Here is a 15,136-nt window from a genome sequence, read left to right as displayed (position 1 = left end):
ACCTGAATGGGCAGCTCTTGATATTCAAAACAGAGTGATCTAATCCAGAGTGAAAGCCATAGCAACCCTAATCCACCCACCCATCCATCCATCCATCCATCCATCCACTCATTTAATAAAGAGTGCCCACTGTGTGGAGCAGTTTAAGGGAAATCTTATATATCTTAGCAGTGAATCACAAAATACCATAAAATCTTTCTCAAAAAGGGATATTGTTTTGTAATAAAACAAGAGAATTAGGACAATTATTTTTAATATTATTATTAAAATCACTTTATTATAAACTTTTTTCCACAATTGCCCTGTTTATTGATTTGATTTCCAAATGTGGTCTGTTTGGTTTTCTGATTCTTAAATTTCAGTTTTCCCTCAGCTCTACCTTTTCCTCTCTAGAACACTCCCCTTTCCTTTCTTCCCCATGTATTTGCTTGTTGAAGAAACATTCTGGGTTTGGCTGAGGCTTCCTAGCAGTGCAGGATAACACTATTCCTCTAGCTCCATTATTCTGTGTTAGAGAAGGAAGAACTCAAGGCAAACTTAATTCTGCATCAGTTCATTTTTCATCTGTTTTGAATGCTATTGTGATGCCCATGTGGTTTACCTTTTATCATGTCATGTGATATGTAATGTTTGGTTGTTTAGCTTTTAGTGATACCAGTATTGTTTAGTGGATTCAGGTGGTGACATTTTCATCTTTTCAGTGTTTGTTTCCCATCAATATTTTATTTTAATTAATTAATTAGGCCACACCTGCAGCCTGTGGAAGTTCCCAGGTTAAGGATGGAACCCGGACCCCAGCTGTGACCCGAGCCACAGCAGTGACTATGCCAGATCCTTAACTTACTGAGCCATCAGGGAACTCCATCCCATCAACATTTTATTTAATCTATTTACGTTCTCTTATTGACTATTATGCACTGAATTGTGTTCTCACCAAAAGACAGGTTGAAGTCCTAACCCCTGGCACCAGTAAATCGAATCTTGTTTGGGAACAGAGTCTTTGCATACATAATCAAGTTATTAACATGAGGTCACTGAGGTGGGCTTAAATCCAATATGAGTGGTGTATTTGAAGAAGAGGAAACAATATTATTTTTCTCTTCTTGACTTACTTCATTTAGTAGGAGAATCGCTAGTGAATCCATATTGCTACACATGGCATTATTTTGTTCTTTTTTAATGGTGAGTAGTGTTCCATTATGTATATGTACCACATCTTCTTAATCCATTCATCTGTGATGGAGGATAATATGAGAAAAAGAATGTATATATACATATGTATGTATGACTGGGTCAGTTTGCTGTATAGCAGAAATTGACAGAACATTTTAAATCAACCATAATAAGAAACATTTAAAAAAAGGGAAATTGTCAGAAAGTCAGAGACACACAGGAAGAACACCATGTGATCACAGAGGCAGAGCCTAGAATTATAGAACTGCAAGCTAAGGAAGCCAAAGATCGGTGGCACCACCACCCAATTGAGGAAGCAGCAAGAGGGGGTCTATGTAGAGTTTCCCAGGGAGCACAGCCCTGCTGACATCTTCCTTTCAGAATACCAGCCCCCAGAAGTGTGAAAGAATACATTTCTCTTGTTTTAAGCCACCCAATCTGTGGTACTTGGTTTCAGAATCTCTAGGAAATTAATGCAATGACCATTGCCTGAATTTGGTTATTTCATTAAAGGAAGTGAAACAGTGATTTTTTTTTTTGAAGTCTATCCATTCTTTGGCATTTATTAGCTAGACTGCTTCTAGATCGAAAAACTTTCTTTCCTTCACTAAAGCTGTCTTCACTGCGTTAAGATATGTCCAACCTAGAAAGGCCGAGTATATGCTGACTTCTTTTTCCTCTTTTAATTATGAAATTTCAGAGTCATGTTTTGGTTCTCTAGCAACCCTTAGGGACATCCAATAAGTTTATTTCATTCTCCTTTTCCTTTTGAATATATTATGGGCTTACAAAAAGAGCTTATTTAAAGAAAATGTCATTAACAAATTATTCTGAGCCTCTGGGCTTCTCCCAGTTGTAAATGAAATGTAGGATTGATATCTTGCCCTCATAGACACTAAGAGAAATGGCTCTTAGGATATCCAAGAGAATATCTTTTGCTGACCCAATGGGAGACTGTTTAATTTCCAATAGGGTCAAAGTTGAGTTTGGTTCAGATAATTCTCTGAGTACCAGTATACTGTTAGGTAGGATTATATTACTATTTTTTTTCAGTTTAATAAATCTTATCTTCTTGGAACTGGTACCATTTTGACTGGAAAAATTAAACTTAGGTGCACTCTCAGAATATCTCTCTATCCCAAAACCATTATAAGATATGACTAGAATTTCTCTTTCTATGGGCTAGATGAACATCAGGATTAAGAGTTGCATTATAGTAACTGAATGGAGATTTGTGTTTGACTGAAAATAGAAATTTGGGTATGAGAATTAGTGTATTTAGGGAAAAGGACAGATTACTTAAAATTGGAAAAATCTTGAAAAATCCGGTATTATAGCCCTAGCTATGTCTCATAGCTCCTCCAGTGCAAGAGCACGTCTAATTTATCTTGATATTCTCAAAAACTCAGTATAATGTTTTCACAGAGTAGGTGCTTCATAAGTAAATGAACATCATTAGAATTCAGTGCAATTAAAGTTTCTCCAAAGAACAATATACTTGAGACAAATTTAGAGCAATGAACATCTTGTGAGAAGATGAAATGCATCCAGTTGCCATAAAAATGACACATTAACTGTATAGAAATTGATGTGGAAGTACCTTGATAAAGATGCCCACAATATAAAACAACTTATGGTATGACATACTGTCCCATTGTTACAAAGAAAAATGGTAGGCGATTTTTCAATATGAATTAAAAGAAACTTAGAGGAATATATAGTATATAATGGGTTTTGTCAGTCATGTTGCAATTAAGCAAAAAGTAACTCTACAAACTATTTCAACATAAAGGATTTGATGTAAAGAAATACGAGGTTGGAGTGCTACCAAAGCAAGGAGGTAATATTGAGATATCATGAAGATGGTAACTGGGAAGCAGACAGCATATCTAGGAATGAGAAACAGGATATTATCAGAAGCTCAGAGAAGGGCTCAGACCTCTGAGAAGGGAATCCTTCCTGGCTTCGGCTGGTACCCTTCCAATGGGGACCATGAGGATGGTGCTAGGAGGGCAGGAAGAAGTCAGAGGATGAAAGTGGAAATAACTGCACTCCCGGGCTGCCTGCCGATCTCCCTCTTGCGATGATGATTGTGATGTGCAGAGTCCCAGTCAAAGCATCACAAGGCAGATTATGGAAAAGGAGGCTCAGAGCCCAGAGTCAAGAGTTTAATAACAGTCACGCTGGGAAAAGGGAATGTAAACACTTACTCTCACCTTATGTGTACTTCTGCTTTGTTTGAAGTGTTATGGTGATTTAACTTAATTTTTTATTTTATTTTTTAACTTAATGGCTGTAGCTGCAGCATATGAAATTTCCCCAGGCCTGGGACTGAGTCCAAGCCACAGCTGCAGCCTACACTGAACCTGCAGCAATGCCTGACCCCTAATCCACTGCACTGGCCAGGGATTGAACTCATACCTCCACAATGACCTGAGCTGCCCAGAGTCGGATTTTTTTTTTTTTTTTTTTTTCCATTTTTGCGGCCTTGTGGCATATGGACCTCTTGGGCCAGGGATCAGAAGATCCAAGCCACTGTAGTGACCTAAGCTGCAGCTGTGGCAACACCAGATCCTTAACCCACTGTGCTGGTGGGGATTGAACCTGAGTCCCCATGCTCCCAAGATGCTGCGGATCCCCTTGTGCCACAGCAGGAGCTCGCGCAGGTGGATTCTTAACCCACTGTGCCGCAGCGGGAACTCCAAGCCTTATTTTTTGAGATATATTTCACACGTCCTTTTAAAGTATATAATTCAGTATTTTTTAGTATATTCAGAGTTGTATAATTATTACCACTATGTAACTCCAGACTATTTTCATCACCCCCAAAGAAATCTCATACCCTTTAGCTATCATCTCCCTATCCTCTTCCTTCTCCCCATCCCTGGGCAACCATTAACCTACTTTATGTCTCTATGGGTTCATCTATTATGAAAATTTCATATACATTCATACAATCTGTGGCCTTTTTGGTTTGACTTCTTTCACTTAGCAAAATGTTTTTGAGGTTCATCCATGTAGTAGCATGTATCAGTACTGCATTTCTTCTTCTTCTTTTTTTTTTTTTGTGTGTCTTTTTGCCATTTCTTGGGCTGCTCCCGCGGCATATGGAGGTTCCCAGGCTAGGGGTCTAATCCGACCTGTAGCTGCCGGCCTACGCCAGAGCCACAGCAGTGCCAGATCCGAGCCACATCTGTGACCTACACTACAGCTCACGGCAACACCGGATCCTTAACCCACTGAGCAAGGCCAGGGATCGAACCTGCAGCCTCATGGTTCCTAGTCAGATTCGTTAACCACTGCGCCACGATGGGAACTCCTGCATTTTTTCTTATTACCACATTTTGTTTATCCTTCATCAGTTGGTAGATATTTGAACAAGTTTTTGGCTATTGGATCTAATGCTGCTATGAACATTGATGTACAAGTTTTTGTGTGGCCATTATGTTTTCAATTCTATTGGGTATAAAACAAATAGTGGAAGTGGTGAATCATACGGTAACTCTTGTCTAACATTTTGAGGAACCACTTAACTGGTTTCTGTACCAACTGCACCATTTTACATCCCTGTGTGCAGGGTATGAAGGTTTCAGTTCTGTACATCCCCACCAAGTCTTGTTATTGTCTCTCTTTTTGATCAAACCGACCCTAATGGGTGTGGAATGATACCACATTATGATTGTTTCTGTCAGATGAAATTACACTTTCTTAATAGCCCTACCATTTTTCATGTGCTTGTTGACCATTTGTATAATTCTTTAGAGAATGTCTATTCAAGTCCTTGACTCTAAATTGGATTTTTTATCTTGTTGCTGTTGAGTTGCAAGAGTTCTTTATATATTCTGAACATTAGACCCTTATCAAATATATGATGTACAAATGTTTTCTCCTATTCTGTAGGTTGCCTCTTTAGTTTCTTGATGATGTACTTTGATGCACAAAAGTTTTCAATTTTGATGAAGTCTGATCTATTTTTCCGTCATATTTTTGGTGCCATGTTTCAGATTCCTTGGTCTAATTCAAGGTTACAAAGATTTAATCTTGCATATGTTTTAAGAATTTTGTAGTTTTTACTCTTATATTTAGATTTTTAACCTATTTTGAGTTAATTTTTACATGTGGATGCCCAATTGTCTCAGCATCATTTGTTCAAAAGCCTATTCTTTTCTCCCACTGAATTATCTTAGCGTCCATTCCAAAAATTAATTGACAGTAAATGTATGTGTTTTTTATTCTGGATTCTCAATTTGACTCTGTTGATCTATATGCTTATCCTTTATGCTAGTATCCACACTGTCTGTTCTTGCTTTTGTTGTTTTTTGGCCATGCCTGCAGCATGCAGAAATTACCAGGCCAGGGGGCAAACCTGTGTACAGCATTGACAATATCAGATCCTTAACCTGCTGGGCCACAAGGAAGCACCTAACCTACATTGTCTTAATTATTGTAGCTTTTTAGTAGTTTTGAAATTAGGAACAAACTTGGTCTCACTTTTCAGTATTGTTTTGTCTATTCACAGTGCTTTGTCTTTCCATATGAATTTCAGGATCAGTTTGTCACGTTCTACAAAATAGGCAGCTGGGATTTGGATAAAGATTGCATTGACTACCATACCTTACTTTTAGCAAAAACATTTCCACTTTGGCCAGAGAGTCTGTGTTTTTTCAAGAGGCTTGGTGGTATGAAATTCTTATAAACTGCATTTAATTACCTCAGACTAGAATCAAGATGTTTCTATCTTTTAGAGGGGTGAATAAAGAAGATGTGGTACATATATACAATGGAATATTACTCAGCCATTAAAAGGAAAGAAATAATGGCATTTGCAGCAACATGGATGGACCTAGAAATGATCATGCTAAGTGAAGTCAGTCAGTGAGACACCAACATCAAATGCTATCACTTACATAGGGAATCTAAAAAAAGGACACAATGAACTTCTTTGCAGAACAGATACTGACTCACAGACTTATGATTTCCAAATGAGACAGGTTCGGGGCTGGGGGAATGAACTGGGGGTTTGGGATGGAAATGGTATAAAATTTGGTTGTGATGATCATTGCACAACTATAAATGTAATAAAATCCATTGAGCAATAAAAAAAGTTAAAAAAGATCTTTGTGTCTTTTGTAGGACATATCACATTGATAACTTTAAATTTATTGGGGTGCAATAAATATTTATTGGGGTGAAATACATACGTGTATGACTTTATGGGGACAAGGACTATAACTAGTTTTGCTGATCACTGAATCCTGAGGCTAAACCCAGAGGCTTGTATGTAGGGGTGCTCAGAGTGGTTGAGAAATGCAGGCATCTTCTCTAAGAGGCTAGAGAACAAAAGCAGAAGGGTGTATGGTCTTTTTGGGCTATCCAAAGTGATGGCCAAGGAACTAGGGTATGTAAGAAGAACTTGGCCAGACAAAAGGGCATGCTTTGTATAATTTTATTTATATGAAATATTCAGAAGTCTGGGGCATGGGACTGTGGAGTGACTGGAAATGGGTACAAAGCTTCTTTTTAGGCGGATGGGAATATTCTAAAATTAAATTGTGGTGATGATCATACAACTGTAATTTCTCTCTCTCTCTCTTTTTTTCCTTTTCAAGTCTGCACCTGCCGCATATGAAAGTTCCCAGGCTAGGGATTTTATCAGAGTTGTGGCTGCAGGCTATGCCACAGCCTCTGCAATGCCAGATCCGAGCCACATCTGTGACCTACACTACAGCTTGCAGCAATGCTGAATACTTAATCTACTGAGCAAGGCCAGGGATTGAACCTGTATCCTCATGGGCACTACATCTATGCTGGGTTCTTCTTTTTTAAAAAAAAATTATTTATTTTATTATTTATTTTGCTTTCTAGGGCCGCACCTGTGACACATGGAGTTTCCCAGGCCAGGGGTCCAATGGGAACCACAGCTGTCAGCCCATGCCACAGCCACAGCAATGCAGGATCTGAGCCTCGTCTGCGACCTACACCATAGCCTACGGCATGGCCAGATCCTCAACCCACTGAGCAAGGCCAGGGATGGAACCCACAATCCCATGGCTCCCAGTCTGACCCGTCTCCGCTGCACCAGGATGGGAACTCCTATGTTGGGTTCTTAATCCTCTGAACCACAGTGGAAATTCCTCGTAAAATGCTAATGTTACTATTATTCATTTAATTGTACATTAAAAGATTTTTTTTTGCTCATTTTTTTCCTCATTGGCCATAACTGAACGTTATCCAGTATATTTTTTCTTTTGCAGATGGCTTACTATATTTTAAATTTTATTTTATGACTGTACCCCTGGCATATGGAAGTTCCGGGGCCAGGGATTGAAGCTGAGCTACAGGGGTGACTACCTTAACTCACTGTGCCATGGTGGGAACTCCTAATTGTACATTTAAAAGTGTATATTTAAAGACATGTAATTTCTATCGCAATAAGATATAAAAAAACAAAACAACAAAACAAAACAAAACAAAACAAAAACCCTCCAGCTGGAGACTAGGGTCTCAATTTCAGTTTTTATCAGGGAAGATGCTGCAGATGAGGCAAGTCACATGGACTCTATCTCCCTGGCAAAAAGAAAAAGTGGAGCTGGAGTGATTGAAAGGAAGATCAGATCTGCACAAAGCATCGGGGACTGAAGCTCACGGAAAAGGTAATGACAGATCAAGGACCAAGATGCCCATTGAGAACTGCTCTAAAAATGGGGCCGGAATACCAAGTAGAGAATGGACACTATGTTGAAGGGAAACCAGGGACTGGAAGCTTAATCCATCTGCCCAGCTTTCGACAGTGAAGAAACAAAGGAGGTCAGGGCTTGCTTTTCAGAGGCCCTAGGGGGACCGCATTAGAAACACTCCAGGGCAGGGCTGGTCACCCTGGTGTGAAAAGACTACAGTAGCAGTCAGAGCAAGCAGCGTCGAAAAAACCTGCTAGTTAGGAGGCATCACTTGACCATTCACCCTTGTCAGCCCAGCCGCTGGGATGGCTCAGAGGGGAAGGAAGATGATCGATAGTGGTCCCTGACAGGTTGCAAGGGAAAGAGTAAATGTTCAACAAATGGCTGCAGGTCATGTTGGCCAGGCTGTCGGACTCCCAACCTTGCCCTTGATCTTGATGCTGGAGCGTCTGCATCCCTCGTAGTTGCTGGGTCTAAATCACATCCAGAGGCTTTCTGGCTTTGATACTTTCGCTCACTCCAAGCTAAAATTCACGCTTCCTCTAAAACCTGCTTCAATTTTTGACAATGCCACTTCTGCTACTATCATCTAATAGGTGTCATGTGCCAAGCAGGCATTCATTCTCATGTCTACCCAGTGAGTCTGGGACTGTTACCCCATTTTACAGATTAGGATATAAACTCAGAGACATGGATTACCTCGCTGAGATCACACAGCCGGTAAGTGGCAGAGGAGGGGTGTATTGAGCTTGGGTGTGTCTGATGCCAATGGTTGTTTTCTTAGACACTGCTGTCTGGTCGTTCTAATGTGAATCTTCAATAGCCCCTCCTAGTCATAGGTCTGAGGAAAGATTAACTTCCTACTTCTCAAGGTGGAATAAGCATATGGCAAATTCATTTCTACTAATTGAGTGGGCCCTCACATGGAGCAGCAGAGAAGCCTGATAAGAATGAAACAAAGAGCAGTCCCTTGCTTATTAGCTGGGAAGTGAAAGTCCCATTCACTCTTGGAACAGAATCTGGGGCAGTGACTGCAGATGAGATGGGGTGTTGGTCAGAGCAGCCTGTAGCCCTCAGAGGTGCTCAGGGTCCAGCTGGTTAGGACCCAGAAGGGTGGGCCACTTAGCCAGCAATCCTAGCACCGCCTGCAGCAGCCCAGACAAGGCAACTCTGTTGAACTCCTCTGGGGGCTTGGAAGTTTCCTCCTTTGTAGCCAGTTGGAATGGTTTCAATCATTGCTGGGAGCAACCAGGCCTTCTGTGGTGCAAAACTCAAGAAATCCGCTTAGTTTGCAGATTATCATCCAAAAAAATAAAAAAAATTTTTTTTGTCTTTTTGTCCTTTTAGGGCCACACCCATAGCATATAGAGGTTCCCAGGCTAGGGGTCTAATCCGAGCTGTAGCTGCCGGCCTATGCCACAGCCACAGTAACTCCAGATCCGAGCCACTTCTGCAACCTACACTACAGCTCATGGCAACGGCTGGATCCTTAACCCACTGAGCAAGGCCAGGGATCAAACCCACAACCTCATGGTTCCTAGTCGGATTCGTTAACCACTGAGCCATGACGGGAATTCCACATTCGTGAAATTTAAATCTAACACTTGCATCTTAGTTTGAACTAGAATGTTATGCTTAAAGCCTGTAGGCTTTGCCGGGTCTTGGAAGATACTTCAATACCCCTCACTCCATAGGGTGATGGTAAGGATTAAATAGATGTTGTGACCCCCATTTTACAGGTAAGAAAGTTGGCTCAGAGGGGTCTCTGCCCTGTGTGCCTGCCACTTTGTTTTATTATCTTTAGCTTATTTTTTCTGAGGCCACACCTGTGGCACATGGAAGTTCCTGGGTTAGGGGTCCAATCTGAGCTGCAGCTGCCGGCCTACACTATACCCACAGCAATACCAGATCCAAGCTGCATCTGCAACCTACGCTGCAGCTTGCAGCAATCCCAGATCCATAACCTACAGAGTCAAGCCAGGGATCAAGCACACATCCTCACAGAGACAACACTGATTCTCATCCCACTGAGCCATAATGGGAACTCCGAGCCACCTTGTTTCATAGTCATAGATATTTCATTTAAATTATTTGTTCATTGACTGAATCAGCCTATAGTCAGTGGAAGAGAGAAGAAAACAGAAGTATCATTTATTTAGTTTTAGGTATAATGTTGTCTCTGTTCCATCCAGTTCACATGCTGAGGAAGTTTTTGTAGTCCCTGTCTGGGCACTGAATTCTTGCCACTCTGTCAGAGGATGCCTACTCAGGAGTAGTCTCTGGTATATTCAAGTCCATGGACTTGAATGGTGCAGCCAGAGGTGGTGATATCAATTAATGGCGTGGAGCCAATAAATAAGAGTGGGAAGTAAAAAGTCTCTGCTTCCCCCGCCCCACCCCTTTGCAGAACCATACAGGGAAGCAGTGAGGTGAGAAGGCAGGTAAGGGCACTGTGGCAGGGAGATGACTGATGTTGTCATTAGGTCTGAGAGTTTTCTTCACCCTTTCTATCCAGCTGTTTCCTAACGACACTTGTTTCCCTTGATTTTCTCTCCTTTTTGTAAGAAAGCTCAAGAGTGGAATGAAACTCAGGATCCAGGGTCTGACTTGAATGGAGGTTTTAGTATAAGTGATAGTTGCATTTTTTTTATAATGATTTTTATTTTTTCCATTATAGCTGGTTTACAGTATTCTGTCAATTGTACAACAAGGTGACCCAGTCACACATACACGTATACATTCTTTTTTCTCACAGTATCATGCTCCAGTTGCATTCTTTAAAGTGAAAATTTCTTCATCTATTGTCCCGTTATAATTGATTTATATTTACAAGAAGTATATTTTGTAGTCAATCTTGTACACTTCCTTGTTAAAACAGCTGCATGATATCTTTTGACCACACGAGGGCAGTGGTGTCACATGTAAAAGATGCCCGCCTTCTGCATTCTGAACAGATGGCACATTTGTTAGATTTCATTGGATGTATTTTTCCTTTATTGAAGCACAGGGGAATTTCACATTTGCAGGTAGAATGGGGGAAGATAGTTAAAATTTTATACCATATTTTTATCTCTTTGTTTATGCTGATAAAGGTAGCAATGGCAGTTGATTTATCCTCCTTTTTGCTGTTTTGAGGGATTGGTGTGCTAACAAGCTGGGGTGAGCACTCATTACCACGGTGACCCTGGCAGAAGATGTTCTGTTGATTTTGCATTTAATTGGAAATGTCACAAAGATAATACATAAGCCCATCCTTCCTCCAAACCCTCAATACCCTTAGATAGGACTTAAATCCTGCTGTTGCTATCAGAAAACTTTTGCATTTAATCTTTCTCCACACCTATTAAATCGGCAGAATCCAGCCAGCTTTCTCTGAAGATGGAACCGTGTGACCTTCCTTAACCTCATGCTCATAGAAACTCTGAAGTGTCTTTTTCACAGGTAGCTCTAGTCCTGCTGGGTTCCTAATTTCCCCTGGCCCCTTTGGATGCAGGAGGTCTTAACTTGGAGCTAATCAGCTGAATTTCCTAAGGTAGGACAATGCAGAGGTTGCAGTGGCAGATGGTTCTAGCACCTGTCCTATGAGCATATTGGATTTGTCCAGCCGTGTGGGCTGATACGATATTTAATATATATATATATTTTTATTAGTTGCCAACACTTAAATGCAAAGAGCTCTTACTCAAAATCCAGGTTTCTTGCTTTTCTTGAAACACTGGACAATTTGGTCCAACTAGCCTGCACCACCCCCTGGTGACAATGGGCAACAGTCACCTTTGTGGCTGTTAATAGTTCCTCTACACCCAGGTCTCCATTTTGCTCCCCTGACACTATGGAAGGTGCCAAGTGAAATTATTTTGCACTATTTTTGTTACAATAAAAACAAAATGAGAATTTAATACTCATGTCTGTCTCAAAGTAGAAAAATGAAAGATACAGTGAAGGCGCCATGTCTCAAGAAAAATGACTCTGAATATGGACCTCCCTGCTTCTGCAGCAGTTAGAGAAACTGGTAGTCTTGACAGCATCTTGAATTTCACACCCAGGAGAGCTCTGTTTTGAAGGCGAGGCCTGGCATTGAGCTTGGGTAGAGTACCTCACTCTGCGGTCTTTTGATCCCTTTGCTTAAATGGGGGTAATCACATTTAACTCTCACAACCGCCCAGAGAGGTAGCCACTGCATGGCACAGGACCCCAGGAGGTTGCCTCCTGGCTGTTTGTTGGGTTCCTCTTGGGAGCCTTGGGTGTTTGCAGGCTGGTGATTCAGGGAGCCTCCTAGCCAGCACTCTGGCGAGTTGCAGATCCACTGCCTGACGGGAGAGAGGGAGGAAAGGGTTAAGGGAGCAGCAGAGCCGGAGAGGAAAGCCCTTTGGCGGGGGCTCTGACCCGACGCGGCTCCACGCCTGTTCTGCAGCCTCGCGGTGGCAGCTGAGCGTCGCGCGGCTCCCAGAGGCTAGAGGAACAGACAGGAAATCCATGCTCGCTCTGCCGAGACATCGGCAAAACGCCCAAAGCAAACAGCAGAGGAAGTTTGCTTTAGTGGAGACAAACTCACAACTTTGCTCTTTCAAAGCCTCTGTTTACAAGTCAAAGCCGAGGCTCAGGCGGGCTTTCTCCGCACTCTCACCTCCAGAGTTGCGGCCCACGGGCCTCTCGCCGCTGTGGGTGGCGGGCTGGGATGATACCGCGCGGGTGGCTCTAGTGGAGCACCGGCTCTCCACCCCTTGGGGAGCCAGGGCTGCGCCCCTCAGTACCAGGGTCTAAATTGAAAAACGAAGAGACGAGAGGGAAAAAAAGCCCCTGTAGGTTAGGGTGATGCAGAAAGAAATGGGCAAGTGCGGTTCTTAGGTAACTGCAGCTGGAACAAAGGTACAGAACCACGCCGCTCAAAGAATAGAAACCACCGGAGATATCCTAAGGGGTGGTGTTGGCTCTGTCCCCTGAACTGTGTCCAGCGATATAACTGGATTGGGTGTATCCGTTAGCTCGGAATAAAATAACTATAATAACAGTCCGTTGTCTGGAATAAAAATATGTTGGCTAAAGGTGGACTTTGGTGAATTTTTAAAAACAATGCCACAGTTCTTATGTAATTGTTGTCCAATCAAACCTTTCCTTTGCGGGAAGTGGGGCAAAGGTGATGCTCTCAGGGGAGTAACAGAGAAGCTGAGACATAAGGATGCCAGGAGGAAAGGCGGAGAGTGGTGAGTGACCAGTTTTCTTGCCCTTGAAAACTGAAGGGAGAGGAGCTCTGAGATGGTATGATGCAGTGGTCAAGCCCCATCGTTCTGGAGGCAGCTAGGTTTGGTTTTGAATCCTGGCTATGAGGCTTTGTGCAGGATTCAAAGGGATGCTTGGCAATTGACATTCCTCTTAAGCATCTCTTAGAAGGGGGTTAGATGGAGCAACTAACTCAGGGTTATACAGGGTAAAAGACAGTGCTGATATTCAAATGGAAATGTCTTATTTCAGAGCTCTGGCACTTTCTGCTTTGCCTTTGAGTTAAAAACACATCCCTTCACCCCACCTCACTTCACCCTCACCAACTTTCCTTCCCAATTTAGATTTTGAGCTCTCAGACCCAGCCCTTTCTTTGATCTTTGCTGTTAGTGTTAGGATTCCTCAGTTCAGGAACCTCCCACTTTCTGTACATTCAGGCTTTCCAGTTCCTTTGTAATCTGGTCTTAATTTATTCAAATGGAATCTTTGACTCTTTCCAACAGTAATTCCTGGTTAATCTTCACTCCTTTTCATGTCTTTTTCTCCTGCCACCCCAACTCTCTGTAATACCCTTCCTTCTCCTGAGAAGGCTGGTGTGGGTATGGTTCTTTGCCCCTGCATTTCTCTAAACTTAATTTCTAGGTTGTGCCCTTTGGGGCTCAGTGGACTTCCATTTCTTTCCTACTCTCTTTTCTTTTAATACTTCATGGGGCCAGAATGTCATAGTATCTGTTTTGAAGGCTACAGATCTGACCATTGTGGTCCCAGAGTCTGGGGACCATTTTTATTCCTAGGCAGAATATAAAGAGTGTATCAATCGGCTCTGTTACTACTCTTCCGGAAACTCATGTTTTGCACCTAGAATTGTACTCTGACCATCTTACCTGGTAACTAAATCCCTGTCTTATAAGGCATTCCTGTAATGGCACACCTGCTTGGGTCTCCTGTCCATTATCCCAATTCCTTTGACCGTATTTGTCATTCTGAGGTCTAGCATCCAACTCTGCCCTCAGATGTGACTCTGTATGGCTAGCCTCTCCTTGAGACACCTGCTTACATCTCTACCTGATGTCTTTCAATATGCTTTTCCCTGTGGGCCTATCAGATATCCTGGGCTTCCTTCTTGGTCCTGTGTCTTGCTGATCCATCCTTGCTCTTTGTCAAGTTTTTAGTGTGATTTAGTCATTGAGGAATTCAGGCTCTGGAGTCAGACAAACTGAGTTCAAATATCAATTCTGGGAGTTCCCGTCGTGGCGCAGTGGTTAACGAATCCGACTAGGAACCATGAGGTTGCAGGTTCGATCCCTGGCCTTGCTCAGTGGGTTAAGGATCTGGCATCGCTGTGAGCTGTGGTGTGGGTCGCAGAAGCGGCTTGGATCCTGCGTTTCTGTGGCTCTGGTGTAGGCCGGTGGCTACAGCTCCGATTCGGCCCCTAGCCTGGGAACCTCTATGTGCTGCGGGAGCGGCTCAAGGAAAGGCAAAAAGACAGAAACAAAACAAAACAAACCAAACAAATATCAATTCCACCACTTAAGAATTGCAAACCCTGGGGTAAGTTATTTAATCTTGGGCTCAATTTCCTCATCTGCAAAGTAGGGGTGACTCTCTCACATAGACCCATAAGGGGTAAATGGGGAAGTGCCTGTGAAGTGCTTCTCATATCACCTGGTGCAGGGTGAGGGGGCAGTTATTCTTAACAAGTCTTTCTTTCCCTTCCTTCCTTTCTTCCTTTGCATTTTAGGGCCTTACTCGTGGCATATGGAAGTTCCCAGGCTAGGGGTTGAATCAGAGATACAGCTGCTGGCCTACACCACAACTCACAGCAACACCAGATCCTTAACCCGCTGAATGAGGCCAGGGATCGAACCCTCATCCTCATGAGTGCTAGTCGGGTTCGTTAACCATTGAGCCGTGAAGCGAACTCTGCTCAGTGGTTCTATTGTTCAAGTCTCAGTGGCATCCTTGATCATTTAGCCTTCACTGGGCTCTAAATGCTGGATCCTTAGTGTCTCACACTCAGCACTTGATTTTGCTTGTCACTTAGTTATAGTTCCCCAAGCTAGATT

This window comes from Sus scrofa, chromosome 16 (assembly GCF_054392235.1).
Source record: "Sus scrofa isolate SSC_HxYL_T2T_F1_AM1 chromosome 16, Sscrofa_HxYL_maternal_Yorkshire_Landrace_v2.0, whole genome shotgun sequence".
Classification (NCBI taxonomy): domain Eukaryota; kingdom Metazoa; phylum Chordata; class Mammalia; order Artiodactyla; family Suidae; genus Sus; species Sus scrofa.
This window is presented reverse-complemented; position numbering follows the sequence as displayed.